Source organism: Lutra lutra, chromosome 3 (assembly GCF_902655055.1).
Source record: "Lutra lutra chromosome 3, mLutLut1.2, whole genome shotgun sequence".
NCBI lineage: Eukaryota > Metazoa > Chordata > Mammalia > Carnivora > Mustelidae > Lutra > Lutra lutra.
The window spans coordinates 198568739-198584175 of record NC_062280.1 but is presented as its reverse complement, the minus strand read 5'-3'; the positions used below and the strand labels follow the sequence as shown (position 1 = coordinate 198584175).

At 58.7% G+C, this 15437-nt stretch overlaps 1 long non-coding RNA gene across 1 annotated transcript; it reads right to left on the bottom strand.

Moving 5' to 3' along the window:
- Positions 1–289: 289 nt before the first annotated feature.
- On the bottom strand, positions 290–5598 carry LOC125094827 (uncharacterized). The gene is made up of 3 exons (XR_007125715.1): positions 5432–5598; positions 4792–4848; positions 290–2898 (listed from the first exon to the last, which is right to left on the bottom strand). It is a non-coding gene; the product is annotated as an uncharacterized LOC125094827 (long non-coding RNA).
- Between the last annotated feature and the right edge of the window lie 9839 nt (positions 5599–15437).

Below are 15437 nucleotides of genomic sequence, written 5' to 3'. Positions count from 1 at the left end.
GCAGGAGTCCTTCAGCGGAGCCCGAGGGAGACTCTCCAGCAGGCAGATGTCCAGCAATGGCAGGAAAACACACGAAGATAAACAGGAGGGGCGCCTGGGTGGCTCAGGTCATGATCCCGGGGTTCTGGGATCGAGCCCCGCGTCGGGCTCCCTGCTCCACGGGAAGCCCGCTTCTCCCTGTCCCATTCCCCCTGCTTCTGCTCCCTCTCTCGGTGTGTCTCTCTTGTCAAATACATAAAATCTTAAAAAAAAAAAAAAGAATGAAAACCAGGAGATGGACCGAAGAGTTTTCCCTAGAGTTTCTCCATCCCCGTACATCTTTGGGGCCTGCTGCGGCTTTTCCATGAACACTGCACCTTCCACGGACGTGTGTGCTCCTGCGGTGAGCAGACACACGGGGGCACGGCATGTAGGCGTATTTCATGTGGGTGTAGATTACGTGTCCTATTCCAACCCCCGTGATACCCTATACAGTCCGCCATTTGCACGAATTTGAGAACCTTGATCAGACGCGGTTGCTTCTCCTCAGCTGCCCTGTGGGTCTGCCGGTGGACGGATGCTCTGCAGGTAGCGTCTACTGAAATGCTGAACGTTTCAGGAACGTTCAGGTACGAGGCAGCCTAAATCATCACGCATCCCATCGTGTTTCCAGAATGTTTTTCTTGCGTTGACCAGCCTTGCCCTTCCCGTGGGTTTTGGGGCTCGCCAGGGCCTGCGGAGCCCAGAGCACATCTACTCACGATTTGCTATGATATCCTCCTTGTACGTGTAGACGCTGCCCGTATCCCCTAGACTGCTTTTCCTCGGGCCAAATAGAGGCCAGGATGGAGGGAAGGACAGAAAAGGGTCCAGTTATGGCCTGAGTAAGGACCTCCATTCCTTGTGACAGCCCTGCCCTGCCTGACTTGTAGTGTGATGTGGCTGACTGGGGGACCTAGAACACAGGTCCCTCTTCAAAGAGACACATGGGCTGGGCCCTGGGCTCTCCCGGGCTCCTGCAGCGTTCCTAGTGGCACCCACGAACTGAACTCATGACAGCGACAAGGGGCCACCATTCTAGGTACAGCGGGACATTATCCCCTGCATGTTGGACAACTCGCATCTCTGCCCTTCTTGAAAAATGTCGAGAACTTTAAGAAGTTGGGATCAGTCTTTGTACAGGGATAGGATGTGTTGCTCCGAGAGGTGAATGTGCTGGAAACACCCATCAGCTCACACACACGGCTCCTGGATGCTTGTGTCAAAGCCACGGAGACCAGGGGCGGAAGCCCCAGCCCCGCTCTCAGGAGCTGGTGAGCAGCAGAGAGACGAGTACGGGCGATGGTCCGACCACGTACGACGCCGCCGGGGATGATGGGTCATGCAGGGAAGACCGGCGCGGGCCTAGGGACGCTGAGTCAAGCCGGAGGACACGGAGGTCAAGTCCCCGAGAGAAGGGAGCCCAGCTCAAGTAGGACCAGGGGCAAACACCATGCGTCAGAGCCGGCCACGGCCAGGAGGGTTCGTGTGTGGTCTCTACAGAAGCCCACGGCTGTACGAGGTTGGCTGTTCCGACGACGCAGCTCACATGTGGGAGGGAAACCTGCCCTTTCCCCGAATGTCCCCAGAGACTGACCTCTCGCTTTTCCCTCAGTCGTTCATTTGGCCAGAATAAGGGGGCCATTCCCCGGGGACAGATGGTGCAGACGCGAGTGTAGACGTGTCTGTGTCTCCCTTTGAGGGCCTCCGGCCCAGCTATAAAGAAAAGCACACCCTCCCTGCTATCACCCGTGCTCCAGGCCTCATGGGGTGTGGCCAGAGGGATCCTGGGACACCGAGACGGAGCAGGTCCTTGTGCTGGACAAGGGCTCTGGGAGGGGTTCATGGTGCAGGGGACATTGATGCTGGCTGAGGACGGGAGTAAAGTGTTGCCGAGATGATGTGGACCAAGGTCACGGCAGACCAAGAAAGCGACTCAAGGAGCCCGTGCAGATGCCCTGTGCGCGGCCCCCGGGGGGCAGGGCAGACTTGGGCGTGACCCCAGGGTGGTTCTCACGGTCTGACAGTGTGTCCTGGGCATCTGGATGGGAAGCAACCTTCCTTGGTGCTTCTGACCTGAGCCTTTGGTTAGAAAGCAAGGGATGGGGCAGAGGGTCTTGGACGAGAGGGGAGCGGAAATAGGGCCTGGTCAGCCCCTGAGGTGGCTTTGAAATATAACCACGGGTCCTTTCTCCTCCCCGCAAGAGGTGGAGCTCAGTCACCCTCCCCCCGGGGGGCCGGACCCGCGGCCGGCCGGGCCTCTAACACAGAGAAGCCGGCAGAGGGGATGGTGTGAAATTTCAGAGACAAGGTCGTAAAAAGTCCCTATGGCTCCTGGCTGCCGCTCTGGGGTCACGCACGCTGCAGGGATCCAGGTGCGAGCTGTACAGGCACCCCCGCAGCCCCACGGAGAGACCATGTGTGGAGGACCCGAGCCTCCCGCCCCCTGCTGTGGGGACTCTGTTACAGGCAGGTCCTCCGCTCTCCCAAGCCATGAGCCAAAAACACCCTGTTAATCAGACCCTGCGTTTTCTGTCTTTTCTCATGTTTTGATATCCGGAGGCCTTGCCGACCCTGGAGAGACCCGGGGCCCCCAGGGCTGGCCAGTTCCTAGAGGATGCAAATGGCCATTCATTCAGACCACCGAAGCGGAGTGTCCCCGACAGGGGCTTATGAAGAACAGAATGTCATTGTCGCAGAGCTGGAGGCTGGCAAGTCCAGGATCAGCGAGCTGGAAGCTTCAGGGCTGGGTGAGAGGCCTTCCTGGCGCTTCCTCTGTGGCCCTGGTTGGCCTGCGTGGGGTGGCACCTCCTCTTGGGGGTCCTGATTATAACTTTCCAGCCGTGGTTGCTGTCCCCTGATCTGCGGGCCTCACCACACCTGAGTAAAAACAAAACCTGCATTTCGAGACACGCCTAGCTCATGTCTTCTCGAATTCTTGAGCCCTGGAAACCGCAAGATGGTCCCTGCTTGCTGTCTAAGCAGTGAGTTTCGTGGCAATGTGCTCTCAGCCGTGGGAAGCCGACACAGCCCGTGAACGCCGGTGGGCTTAGAAATTTGGGGGATGCTAGGGATTTTAAGGAGAACAACGTGCTGCGTTTGTTTGAGAAACGGTGGCTCTGGTAGCAGATGGGGTGGTGGGAGAGGACACACCCACAGGACACACAGACCCTGATGGCTGGTCTGGCCCTCCGGCTTGTTCACGACACATCCTAACCCTGTGGCCTGAGTCTATAACACAGACAGGAATCTACCAAGGGTTAGACTTACTTTATCTTATTTTACGCAGTGTTCTGTCTCATCAGTACCTCTTAAGGCGATGTTGACTTTCCCTTGGAGGCCATCCCGAGAAAGCAAGGGCAAGGGGTCAGCAAGGGCACCCTCACCTGATTGTCCCCGTTGCTCTGAGCAGTCCACCCCCCTCTGACTTCTTCCCTCCCTGTGGCCTTTGCCTTGTTTGTTTAGGTCAGGGACATGAGAACCCTGACCCCGGGGTGAGCGCTGACAGTGTGTGTGGGGACAGGAGCGGGGGACGATGTTCAGGAAATCTCGGTGGTTGGATGTCAGGGGCGTGGGGCCTGGGGGTGCTGTGCTGGGGTTGGGCTGGGACCCTGGTCCCGTGGGGCCTCCCTCTGGAGGGCAGGGCTGGGGGCGGCCGGGTACGTCTGCAGAAGAAGGCTGAGGCAGAGGGAGGGCTGGCCGGCAGGGTGGCCGGGGCTGCGCTGTCCCCTGGGATGGCTCTGCACTCCCCATCTTTCTGCATAAGGCATTGGTATCGTGCAGCCCGGCGGAGGGCGCCGCCGGCGTACACCTGACTTCTGCACTGCGGTGTGTGAGAAGCACATGGGTCTCTTACTCGTAGACCAGCCGTGGACAGCGGCCGCGCCCCGGGGAGGCAGGAAGAAGGATGCTTTTTGCAGTGAGGGGACTTAGGAATGACACAGAGCTACTTTCTCGTTCTCGGAGGAAGATGGGTGTGTGAGGTGGGTGGACTGGTCTCTCCAGCAGACTGCAAGGCCCTGGGGGGCCCCAGTGGGCTTCCCGATTCCCATGACGGCTCCGCGGCGGCCCGGGGTGAGTGTGGGGGGCTGCGATGTGACCCCTGCAGACACAGCAGCCATCCAGGGCTCCGTCTGCATTCAGAGCGCGGGCTCCATCCTTGCTGCCCCGGGCGCAGCTGGGGAGGATCCGTCCCCCAGGAGGCCCAGTGTCGACGCCAGAAGCCCACAGCGCCTGGGCCTCCCTCTGAACGCAGGAGGAAGCACGACCCCCTCACAGTGGTGGCCTGGGGATAAGGAGCGTCCTCCGGGCTCCTGCCCTCCTCCCCACCCCACGCACCCCTCCTTGTCCCAGTGCCACAGGGGCCTCTCCGGGCGGGGCGGAGACCCTTCTCAGCTTTCCGCAGGACGCCTGGCGCCGCTGTCCCGCTAGGTGGCAGCACAGTCCGTGAAAAGCCCGCGGAGGCCTCTGCGCACCTGCGCCCTTCCCCCCAGGGGCCGCTCTGCAGAGGCGGGGCCTGACCTCCTTTGGTCTCTGGTCCTCCTGCCCATCGCCCTGACCCCTGCCCGTCCCCCTGCCCATCCTCCTGCCGGTCCCCCTGCTGGCCTCTGCTGCCGCCTAGCTCCTGGGCTCCACATGCGTGTGCATATGTATGTGGGGACACGTGCACATGTATGCAGAGATGCGTGCACTGGGGGCGACACGCACACATGGAGACGCACACACATGCGGTAGGACATAGGTGTTTGCACACACAGCAGTATGCACACTCACCGTTACGGTCTGAATGCTTCTGTCCTCTGAAGTTTCCCGTGTTGAAATCCCCACCCTCTGCGGGAGGGTATCAGGAGGTGATTCAGGTCAGAGGGGGTCATGAAGGACAGACCCCCATAGTAGGATTAGTGTTGCCATGAAGGAGACCCCGAGGAGCCCCGGTCCCTTCATAGGGCGTGCATCGAGAGAAGGCTGCGGCCGCAGCACGCCCTCCCCGGATGGCCGGCCCCCACCCCGGATGCCAGCCTCCAGGACTGTGAGAACCACGTGTCTGTTGTTGACGAGCTACCCTTGCGCACTTGCACACACGTGGGCACACACTCACACACGTGGCTGCATGCTCACACACATGGGCACACACACAGGCGCACGCTCACACATGCAGGTGCACGCTCACACATGCATGTGCACCCAGACTCACACATGCACGGGGACACAGTCACACGCCCCTGCCAGCACCCCCTTAGGCAGCCTCGCGCTTGTCGCTCAGAAGGTCGGGAAACGGTGGCTCTGTCTGCCTGCGGGTCAGTCTCAAGGGTTGGTCGGCAGCTCGTTCGTGGGCCCAGAGCGTATTAAGTGACAGGGGAGCGCCCTTTGCCTCCCCGAGTTATCCCCACGCCAGGGTGACCGAAGTGCTGACCGGGGCTGCTGGCCGCGAGCCCCACGCCAGGCCTCTATTAGGGACTTGGCAGTGCTGAGGCAAGCCGTCCCGCCTCCAGGCCTGCCCCTGACCTTCGCTAGGGGGACGCCTCCTTGGTGACTCACCCGGCATCCACGGAGAGCACCAGGGGTGCCAGAAATGTTAACAAGTCCGTCCCGGCGCCTGGCACCGCTCTCTGATCCGCAAACGTCTGAAGAATGTGACCGCGGGCCTCCGATCCGGATCCCAACAGCCTCTCCTTGGGTGGCTGCTGGCCGTGATCAAGTGACCCTGTGTGCAGGGCCGGGCCAGCAAGGCCTGAGGAGAGGCGGGGGAGGACTTCGGCAGGGGGTGGCATGACACGGTGCTGGGGGCCCCGCTGTCCGCACTTGGAAAACGGGGTTACGACACTTTCTGTCCCCTGGGGCTGCTGAAGCAGGTGCCACAAATGGGACGGTCCCGGGACAAGAGGAGCAGATTGTCTCCGTCCTGAGGTGGGAAGTCCGAAGTCAGGGGGTCGGCGGGGACACGGGCCCTCTGGAGCTGCCGGGGCTTCTCTTCTGCCCCCGGGGCTGCAGGTGGCCTCGGTCCTCCATGGCGGCGGCTGCCACCTCGCTCGGTCTGTGCCTCCGCTCACGCGGCCTGCTCCCTGCTTTAGAGCCCTTCTACTCCCGCGTGCCCGCCTGGGGTGTCTGCAAGGATCCAGCTCCCCAGGGAGGCCACACCCGTGGGCTCAGGACTAGGACGTGGACCCCCTTGTGGAGCCTGAGTGACAAGGCTGTGGAGCTTGGGGGTTGTGCAACCCTGGAGGTTCCTGCAGAGCTATTCCCCAGCGACCCTGACACTCCATAACTTGCAATCTGTGGCGTCAATGAAGGACCACGGCTCGGGGGCTACCCACCAGCCCGCACCCTGAGGCCCGAGGATGTGCCCGAGCCGACTGCAACCCCCTGGGGGGCCCCCAGCATCTCCCTTGGTTTCCTGCTGCTCATGCACCTTGGTCTTTTGTTGGGGTCCGCTTGGCTCCCGGCTCTCAGGGGCCCTCGGAGCTCTGGCATCCCTCACGAGGCCGAAGGCCCTGAGGGTGGGGGACAGTGCCCTGTTTCCTGCCTGTGGGAGCTGCTCTCTTCACCGGGAGCTGGCCTTGGCCCGGTCCAGCTGCACGCGCCTGCCGCAGGGCACCCGGCGCCTGAGGCTTCGGGGACGTGGTCAGCAAGTCCGCTCCAGGTCTCGGCGACCTCGAAAGTGAAGACCACCCACAGGGGCAGTGTGGGGTCTGCGAGAAGCTGTGGGGCTCGGCGATGGAGGCTCGCCCCCTGCCCGAGCCCATGCTGCCCAGCCGTCCCCAGGGCCAGGCCATGCTGGTGGAGTTCCCCGGCCTGCCCCCATGGGGCACGTGTGTGTGGTCCGTGGACAACCGCTCCTGCCTGCGTGACCATTCCACAGGACACCTGGCATGTCCACACTTTCTTCTTGACCTGGGCAGTGCTCACATTGGTATAAAATATGCGCCCCAGCTACCGTCGTGGGGACAACCAGCCCCCAGCCACATGGCAAGTCCACGTCCACCGAGCAGCGGGACACCACTCTGATGGTGAGTGCCGTCCTCTCTGAAGCTGGCCTGGCCCGTGGCAGGAGTGAGAGCTGCTGACGGACTCCGGAAGTACCGGCCGCTGGCTCCCGGCTCCGGGATGTGAGGTGGGCAGCGAATGGGGCAGACGGCGGAGCCTGGAGACTGGCCCCGTCACCTGCCGGCCCTGTGGTCACAGGCCAGTGCATGAACCTGTCTGACCACACGTGCAGAGGGAGGACCTGTGTCCTGAGTCGGTGCCCTGTGGTAACCCGCATCCAATGTCTTTTTTTTTTTTTTTTTAAGATTTTATTTAAGTATTTGACACACAGAGATCACAAGCAGGCACAGAGGCAGGCAGAGAGAGAGGAGGAAGCAGGCTCCCCGCTGAGCAGAAAGCCCGATGCGGGGCTTGAACCCAGGACCTGGGATCATGACCTGAGCCGAAGGCAGCGGCTTAACCCACTGAGCCACCCAGGCACCCCTAAAAAACTTTTTTAAAAGATTTTATTTATTTATGTGACAGACAGAGATCACAAGTAGGCAGAAAGGCAGGCAGAGAGAGAGGAGGAAGCAGGCTCCCCGCTGAGCAGAGAGCCCGATGCGGGGCTCGATCCCAGGACCCTGGGATCATGACCTGAGCCGAAGGCAGAGGCTTAACCCACTGAGTTACCCAGGCACTCCCGCATCCGATGTCTTACCTCTCACCCAGCATAGGAATAACCACACCCATCACCAGAAGCAGGGGGAGCCCGTGAGGCAAAATGGTAGAAAAGCCCAAAATGAGGGGGCACTTGAGTGGCTCAGTTGTTAAGAATCGGCCTTCGGCTCAGATTATGATCCCGGAGTCCTGGAACGGATCCCTGCATCGGGCTCCCTGGCAGGAAGCCAGCTTCTCCCTCTCCCTCTCCCTCTGCCCCTGTTTGTGTTCCCTCTCTCCCTGTCTCTTTCTGTCAAATAAATAAAATCTTCAAAAAATTAAAAGAAAAGCCCAGAATGGGTAGAAGGGGTAGGGTTTGGAATGGAGCTGGGTTTCCCCAAAGGCAAAGTTCAATTTCCTCCGACTTCAGCCATGGCACCCGTCATGGGACAACGGCATGCCACGAAGTCTCAGGGAGTGAGAAGACTCGGGAATCTTGTTCCCAGTATGGCTCGTAATGAGAGAAAGTCAACATCGGTTACATCTATGAGAAGTAGATTGAACGAGGTTGACATGCACCAAGCTTTCTGCCACGTAAAGGCCCGCGAAGACCACTGCAGGACGAAGCGCAGGACAGTTGTCCTGGTGAGCTGGCGGGCGGGTCCTGAGAGTGAGCGGAGGCTGGATGAGACTAGGACTTGGACTTGAATTTGAGCTGCTTGTTCTTCTCAAGTAAGTGTACAGTGAGTCGTTGTGTCCTGGGCATGGGGGGACTTTGGGTCGCCTTCCTGGGAACCCTCTGGGTGAGTGTTCAAGGGAACAGCACCCCAGTCCTTGTACCCCCCTCCCCCATGGCTCCTGTCCTGTTGTGTAACATGTGACACATGGACATGCAAACAAGCTTGTCCGTCCTGGTGCTGATCCCATAGTGGCCACAGCCTTGGCACGCTGTGATGGATTTTCCTACGGAGTGGAAGAGGGCACCGCGTGAAGTGTTCCTGCCATACTGGGGGGCGGGAGAGGGCTTTTTTCGGCGGTATCCTGGGAACTTTGTGCAAGGAAGGCAGGACTTTTCGTGGTGGCATTAGTGGGAGTTACCCGTCTTGAGCCTCATTGGAAAGGTGTGAAGAGGAACTCCCAGAGAGCTTACGAAACGGCCCTGGAGTCCTTGAGGGACCGGGCAGCTTCTGAGAAGGAGGAGAGGCGGTGCGGGGGCTTGGGGCACGGTGCAGAGGGCAGTGGGCTTCTCCCCAGCAAACCGCCTTCTTGCTCACTGGGGTGGGCACAGGGCAGGACAGCCAGCACATTCAGAAAAGAGAGGACACCAGCTCTGGCTCCCAGAGGTCAGAGGACTTCCTTTTCTCAAAACCAAGTAGATGCCAAACATGGTTCCTGGGGCAGCGGCACATCAGCTGGGACCTGGTCAGCGACGCAGGGTCCGGGGCCACAGCCCTGACCGTCCAGACCAGCATCTCCGAGGACGTCCCAGCTCCTGGTTAGCGAATGGTTTTGCTGGTTGGTGTGTGAGAAGCTCTGCTCACGGACGTCTCAGCCTGCAGACAATATTTCCTCAAAACTGGTTAAAAATAAACTGTTCTTTTATCCAGTCATTCCCTCTCTAGGAATTTGTTCTCACGTCTAGGAACTTGTTCGATGGGCGCACTCACAGATGTGTGTGCAGAGGTGGGCATGAGTTCGATGAGAAATGGAAATACCATAAACTTGGGTCCAGCAGGGCCGCGATGAAGGCAAGGTGGGGCGTCCGTCCGCTTGTGCGAGTCTCCGTGGTCTGGGGACGAGGGAGCCTTATGCGTCCTGGTCTGTGAAGGTGCCTAACAGAGCTGCTTAAAGGCAAAAAGCAAGGGGCACGCGGGGAGCTCAGTCGGTGAAGCCTCCGCCTTCGGCTCAGGTCATGATTTTAGGGTCCTGGGACCGAGCCGCGCATCGGGCTCTCTGCTCAGTGGGGGGTCTGCTCCCCACCCCGCTGCTCCCCCTGCATGTGCGCTCACTCCCTCTCTCAAATGAAGAAATAAAATCTTAAAAAAAAAAAAAAGGCACCGGGACACACCCAAACACCCTAATTAGTTTGTGTCTAGAAAATAGACAACACGAGTGTGTATTCACTAGTTTTAAAACCACCAGCGAGAAGAAGCAGAACCCAGAGTCACCCGAGGGAGCGTGTGAGCGCCCACGCATTCGTCTGGGCCCGTCTGGGCCAGAGCCGGCGGCTCCCGCGGTCCTCACCCCCCCAACACGTCAGCCGTCGCCTCGCGTCCGTCCTCCGTGGAAACCATGTTCTAAGGCTTCAGAAGCTTGATGATACTAAGCAGCTTCGTGGCATTTATTTTAGGCTAATAGTGCGATCTCTGTCTAATTTCTCCTCAGCAAACCCGAGTCACCCGAGAGCTATCTGTCGTCGGACCTGTAGGGAGATGCTGGGCGAGCGCGTGGCTCACGTCCCCAGCTCGGTCGCTTTTCCGAGGAGGCTGTGCATCGGTCATTAGTCACCATGGCGAAGCCCTTGGTAATCTTGGCTGAGGCTGGTTCTCCATCCATACATAAAGGGACGGACATATTAAATATGGCGTGGATGAGAGACGGTGAGAAAGCAAGACACAGACAGATGGACAGAGAGACAGAGGGACGGAGAGACAGAAGGACAGAGACAGAGGGATGGAGAGACAGAAGGACAGAGAGACAGAGGGACGGAGAGACAGATGGACTAGAGAGACAGAGGGGTGGAGAGACAGACAGACTACAGAGAGAGATGGATAGAGAGACAGAGGGACAGAAAGACAGAAGGACAGAGAGACAGAAGGACAGAGAGACAGAGGGACGGAGAGACAGAAAAACAAAGAGACAGATGGACTAGAGAGACAGAGGGACGGAGAGACAGAAGGACAGAGAGACAGAAGGACAGAGAGACAGAGGGACGGAGAGACAGAAAAACAAAGAGACAGATGGACTAGAGAGACAGAGGGACGGAGAGACAGAAGGACAGAGAGACAGAGGGAGGTGACTGCAGGGACTTCAAAGACCAGCCCTTGGCTCTGAACTGTGCCAAGAGCTGCCCAACAGGCCCGGCCGTGCCTCCTGGGATGCTGTGGGGCGTGGAGGAACAGCAGAGGACAGGGGTGTTAGGGGGTGGCCCGGGGGGAGGGGACCTGGTGGCCTCCAGGGACAGATGGGCCTGCCATCAAGCTACCTGGCTGGAAGGAAGGACGGCTTTGCACCCAGACACTCTATAGACGCTGAAGGTCAAGGAATAATGGAGGAGATTATGATGGGAGACGGAGGTTTCTTTCTTTCTTTCTTTTTTTTTGAAGATTTTATTTATTTATTTATTTATTTATTTATTTATTTATTTATGAGCAGGGGAGGGGCAGAGGGAGAGAGAATTGCAAACAGACTTCCTGCGGAGTGCAGAGACCGCGCAGGGTTCCGTCCCAGGACCCTGCGACCATGACCTGAGCCCACGTGACCCTCCAGACACCTCACCAGCCAAGCGCCCCGGGCGCCCCAGGGGAAGGTGTCTGTGCAGGAATCCCAGATCCCTGACGTCGGGTGCCCAGTGTGAAGCGAGGCGCAGGGGGAGAGGATGGGGGAAGCCAGGCACAGCTCTGCCCCCTGGAAGGTTCTGGAAGACCCTGCTGCACCCGGAGCCAGGCATCGTGATGTTTGTCTCAGACAGCGTGTCCAGCCTTGGAGGGACGGAGGGGATGGAGGCTGCACGCGGCCAGCAGGAGGGTCTTCCACGGGTCCCCTGTGGTCCCAGGGCCCCCACATACCGGGGCCGCGTCTCACGCCTCCTTTGTCCCCGTCTCGTTAGCGCCTTGAGTCGAGGTTGTCGCCGCGCGGGGCTTTGTCGCGGTGCCGGTTCAAACAGGAGGCAGACTTTACCAGGCCCAGCTGCGTTGCTGCTCGTTTTCCTAAAGCAAATTACTATCTAGTGAAGTCACTTTCTCAGATTTATTGTTTCCAGTGCCAATTCTAGGTTTGCCCGGAAATCCCCCAATTACTTCGAGTTAAAGTAACAAGAAAGCCCCAACAGCCAGGTCATTATTTGTGGGACTTCTCCGTCCTCGTCTTGGTGGACTCCCGTGTCCCGGTTACTGTTGAGGTGTCAGGTGCCGGCCCGAGGGTGCGAGGGTCCCCAGGGATGGGGCAGGACTCCCCCAGAGGCTGCACCCAGCCCTGAAGCAAGTCACACTGTGCCAGTCAGGAGGTGGGGGAGGGGGGAGGAAGAGACAGAGACAGAGGGAGAGAGAGACAGACAGAGGGAGGGTGGCAGGGGAAGGAGGAAAGAGAGACAGACATGGAGATGGAGGGAGGGAGGGAGACGAGAGACACAGTGAAATGGAGGGAGGGAGAGCATCCCCAGTGGGCAGGACAGCTTTGAAGAAGGAGCTGGGTCTGGACCTGAGGCTTGAGCCCCCGGCCACACAGACCTTCTTCTGTGCCCTGAGCCAGTCCCCTGCCCTTTCTGGATCCTGTTTTCTTTTCTCCACGTATGAAAAGGACATGCTTAGCCCACTGCGTCTCCTTCGGTTCCAGTCCCTGTTTCTGGGAAGGCGGAACAGGAAGGGCGCCCGCCCTACACTGACTTTCCAGCTTTGCTCTCACTCCGCACGGGAGTGCTTCCAGCTCTCCTCAGAAATATTGTGAAATTCTAAAGAAAAAAAAAAAAAGAAGTATTGTGGAATTCCAAAGAAAAAATACCCCATATATTACTAAATTTAAAAGGTAGGGTCTGAAAAACAGAACCAAAAACCAACTTTGAACTCTAATTAAGGGTATGCATGTTTAAGCATTTAGGAGCAAAGCGTGAGGTCGGAAACTTACTCTGAAACAGGTAATAATGGAAGCAGGTGGACACACCCCGCGCCTCCCAGCCCCGGGCGCCTGGCTCTGAGGCTGCTGTCTCCCGGGGTCGGGGGGTGGGGGGGCTCGGGGCTGCCATGTATCGAGCACGGCGGGCATTCTAGCAGATGCGCCCTGGAAGGTGTCCCGGTCCTGTGTGCAGGAGTGTGTTCTCCCTTTCTCTCCACATGTGGGGGGGACCCAGCCGGGGTGCAGACGGCATCTGGCTCTCACACCATCCTCCCTCGGGGAGGCGATCGACCCGAGGCTGCTGGCTTTGAACACGGTCCCGGAGCCCCGGATGGAGCAGAAAGGAGGGTGACAGGCACAGCCGAGATGCTGCGAAGTGGCGGTGCCTGTCCCGCAGAGAGGCGGGGGGAAGAGGGGGGTCATGTCCGTCGGGGTCCAGCTCGGCCACACCTGGTTCCCGTCTCCTTGGTTAGCAGACGGCCGCCTTCTCCCCGTGTCCTCCCGTGGCTCGTGTCTGTGACCTCATCCGCTTCTCTTAGGCGGATGCCTGGTGTCTTGCACTCAGGCCAGCTCGCATGAACGCTCGCATGAACCCAGTTTACCTTAATGACCTCTTGGAAGGTCGTACTTTCAGATGCAGTCCCTGTCTGCGGTGCTGGGCTGAGTCTCAGCCTATGAATCTGGGGGGGACACAGTGTGGCCCACATCAGTCCCCAGGCCATCCTCACCATTGCTGACACGCCGCGGACACGCCCAGGGGGGACTGACTGGTACCGGGCGCTGCACGCTGACCTGGTCTGAGGACACAGGCTCACAGACGTGGTCCCGGAAGCCTCAGAGAAGCCGGGTGTCAGCCGGCTCTGTCCCTGACGAGGGGACGCACGTGTGGACGGGGCTGAGGACAGCACCGAAGTCTGTGCAGATGGACGCAGGGAGCTGGGGTGGGGAGCCGGCAGCCAGAGCCAAACCTCCTCTTACCATCACGTCAGCCCACATGGTCCAGGGTTCACCCAGAGGAGAAAAGTCCTGCCAAATACCGAGATGTCCCGGGAGGTTCCAAAACTCACCAGTCGGAAGCAGCTAACAAGAAAACTCATGATGGTTCTTTATCTTTCCCTCCCAGTACACACGGGTTCTCTTCTTAGTCACTGCGTTGTTTGTAAAGGGATTTGCCTGTTTATTGAAAACCCTGTTCATTCTCAGTCTTACAAATGAAACGGATTTTCTAACAGGCGGGGTCTGCATCTAAAATGAAACGTCGAGTCCACAAGGACACACACAGCGTGACCCATCCGTGAAGTGCATTGTCTTGTCTTAGGACTCAGCCTATGTTATCGGCCAGACAGACGACACTTGCGAGTCCCACAGCACGGGTCCCGACGTGAGCCGTGGGCAGGCAGGCCTCAGGGCCTGGGCGCTCGGGAGCGAGGGTCCGGGGGTGTGCTGAGCAGAAGCGAGCGGTGCTCCGTGGAAAGCACACGTGTCTCATCCCCACGTAGCCCTGTAAGAGTGCGCTGTCGAGATGTCCGCCCTCGTGCTGCTGTCCACGATGGGGAACCTATGGGCACGTCACGTATGCAATCAGGGAGGGCGGCACAGCTCGGGGTCACTCTCGGGGGAGGTGACCCAGGTGGAAATGTCAGGTGCCGAAATCCCATGAGCGGGGACGTGGGTGTGAGTGGTTGGGACCCCATCTAAATGAGCAGAACCCGGCGTTCCCATACCCTACAAAGACCCAACCTCCCTCCAGGCTGTGTTTACGGAACGAAGAGCTGAATAATGAGAATATGGAAGCCAGTGTGTCCGTTCCGGCCAGTCTGAAGGAGCAGGTGGGCGTCTCTGACCTTGGAGGCGGCCCACTGCTCGTGGGCACAAGCTCTCGGGCCCTTGCCCTGGACAGCTTCTCGGTTGGCATCAGGTGAGCTGCCCCAGGCTTCTTCAGGTAGAGGGATGCTTCTCCACGTGAAAGGTTGATTTCCGGGAGCTTTTCTAGTGCAGTATTAACGTCACCGCAAGACCCCCCTTGCTCTGAGGCGTGTGCTCCAAATGTGGGCGCCCCTCAGGGTTTCGTAGGGGTCTGTAGAGCATCTGAGCATGTCTGCCAACAATCCAAGACAGAAGGCATCTGAGGGCATGGGGAACTGAGGCATTTTGTTGCTGACACTTCTCTGCCTTAACGAGCCGCGTGGCCTTGACCGGCCCCTTGCTCTGCTGGGCACTCAGAAGTGAGTGTCCACCGGCAGGTCACAGCATCAGACTCTGATCCCCGAGACCATCTTGGGGTCAGTCACTCAGGGGCTCTGCAGGGAGGCAGAGAGAGGTAACAAGGAGCCAGAAGAAAACACACAAAGCTGGAGAGAGGTCAGGAGGACGCTGTTTGTGTTAGAAACAGGGAAGGGGAAGAGAACGGAGCTGTCACTTGCCCTCGCAGCCGAGCGGGGGAGTCATGAGACCGGCAGGCCCTGGGCCAAGTACCTGTGGGAAACAGGGTTTATTGGGAATCTGGTGTTTTGTCTTAGAACAGAAAGGATCTATTCAATGGCATAACGTATCCAGGTTTTAAAAATGTAAAATAAAGTTTCCCCTAAGATGTTTCAGAAAGCTGCCCCATGCTTGTCTTTATGATATCGAGTACCCTACGGCCCGTTACCGACCACTGTGCTTTCAGGGTTGTAGTTTTCCTGCTGAAGAGAAGTACACCGGAAAGGGAACTGATGTGTGCTCGTCCCCCTTCCTTTGGGGTATATCAGCGGCAGAGTTGGAAACATCGATACGAATTACCAATCAGCTCAAGTACGGAGCAACTCGTCCCAGGTGAATGCTTTGTGGGCCTCTGCCGGTGAGTGTATGTGTCGTGAGACTGTCGGCAGGTGTGTCATCACAAGGAAGGCCCAGATTCTCAGTCAGCAGTGCCAGTGGCTTCAGGGACCTTATTAAATTGGCTTGTAGTTTCTTTTTTTAATGCC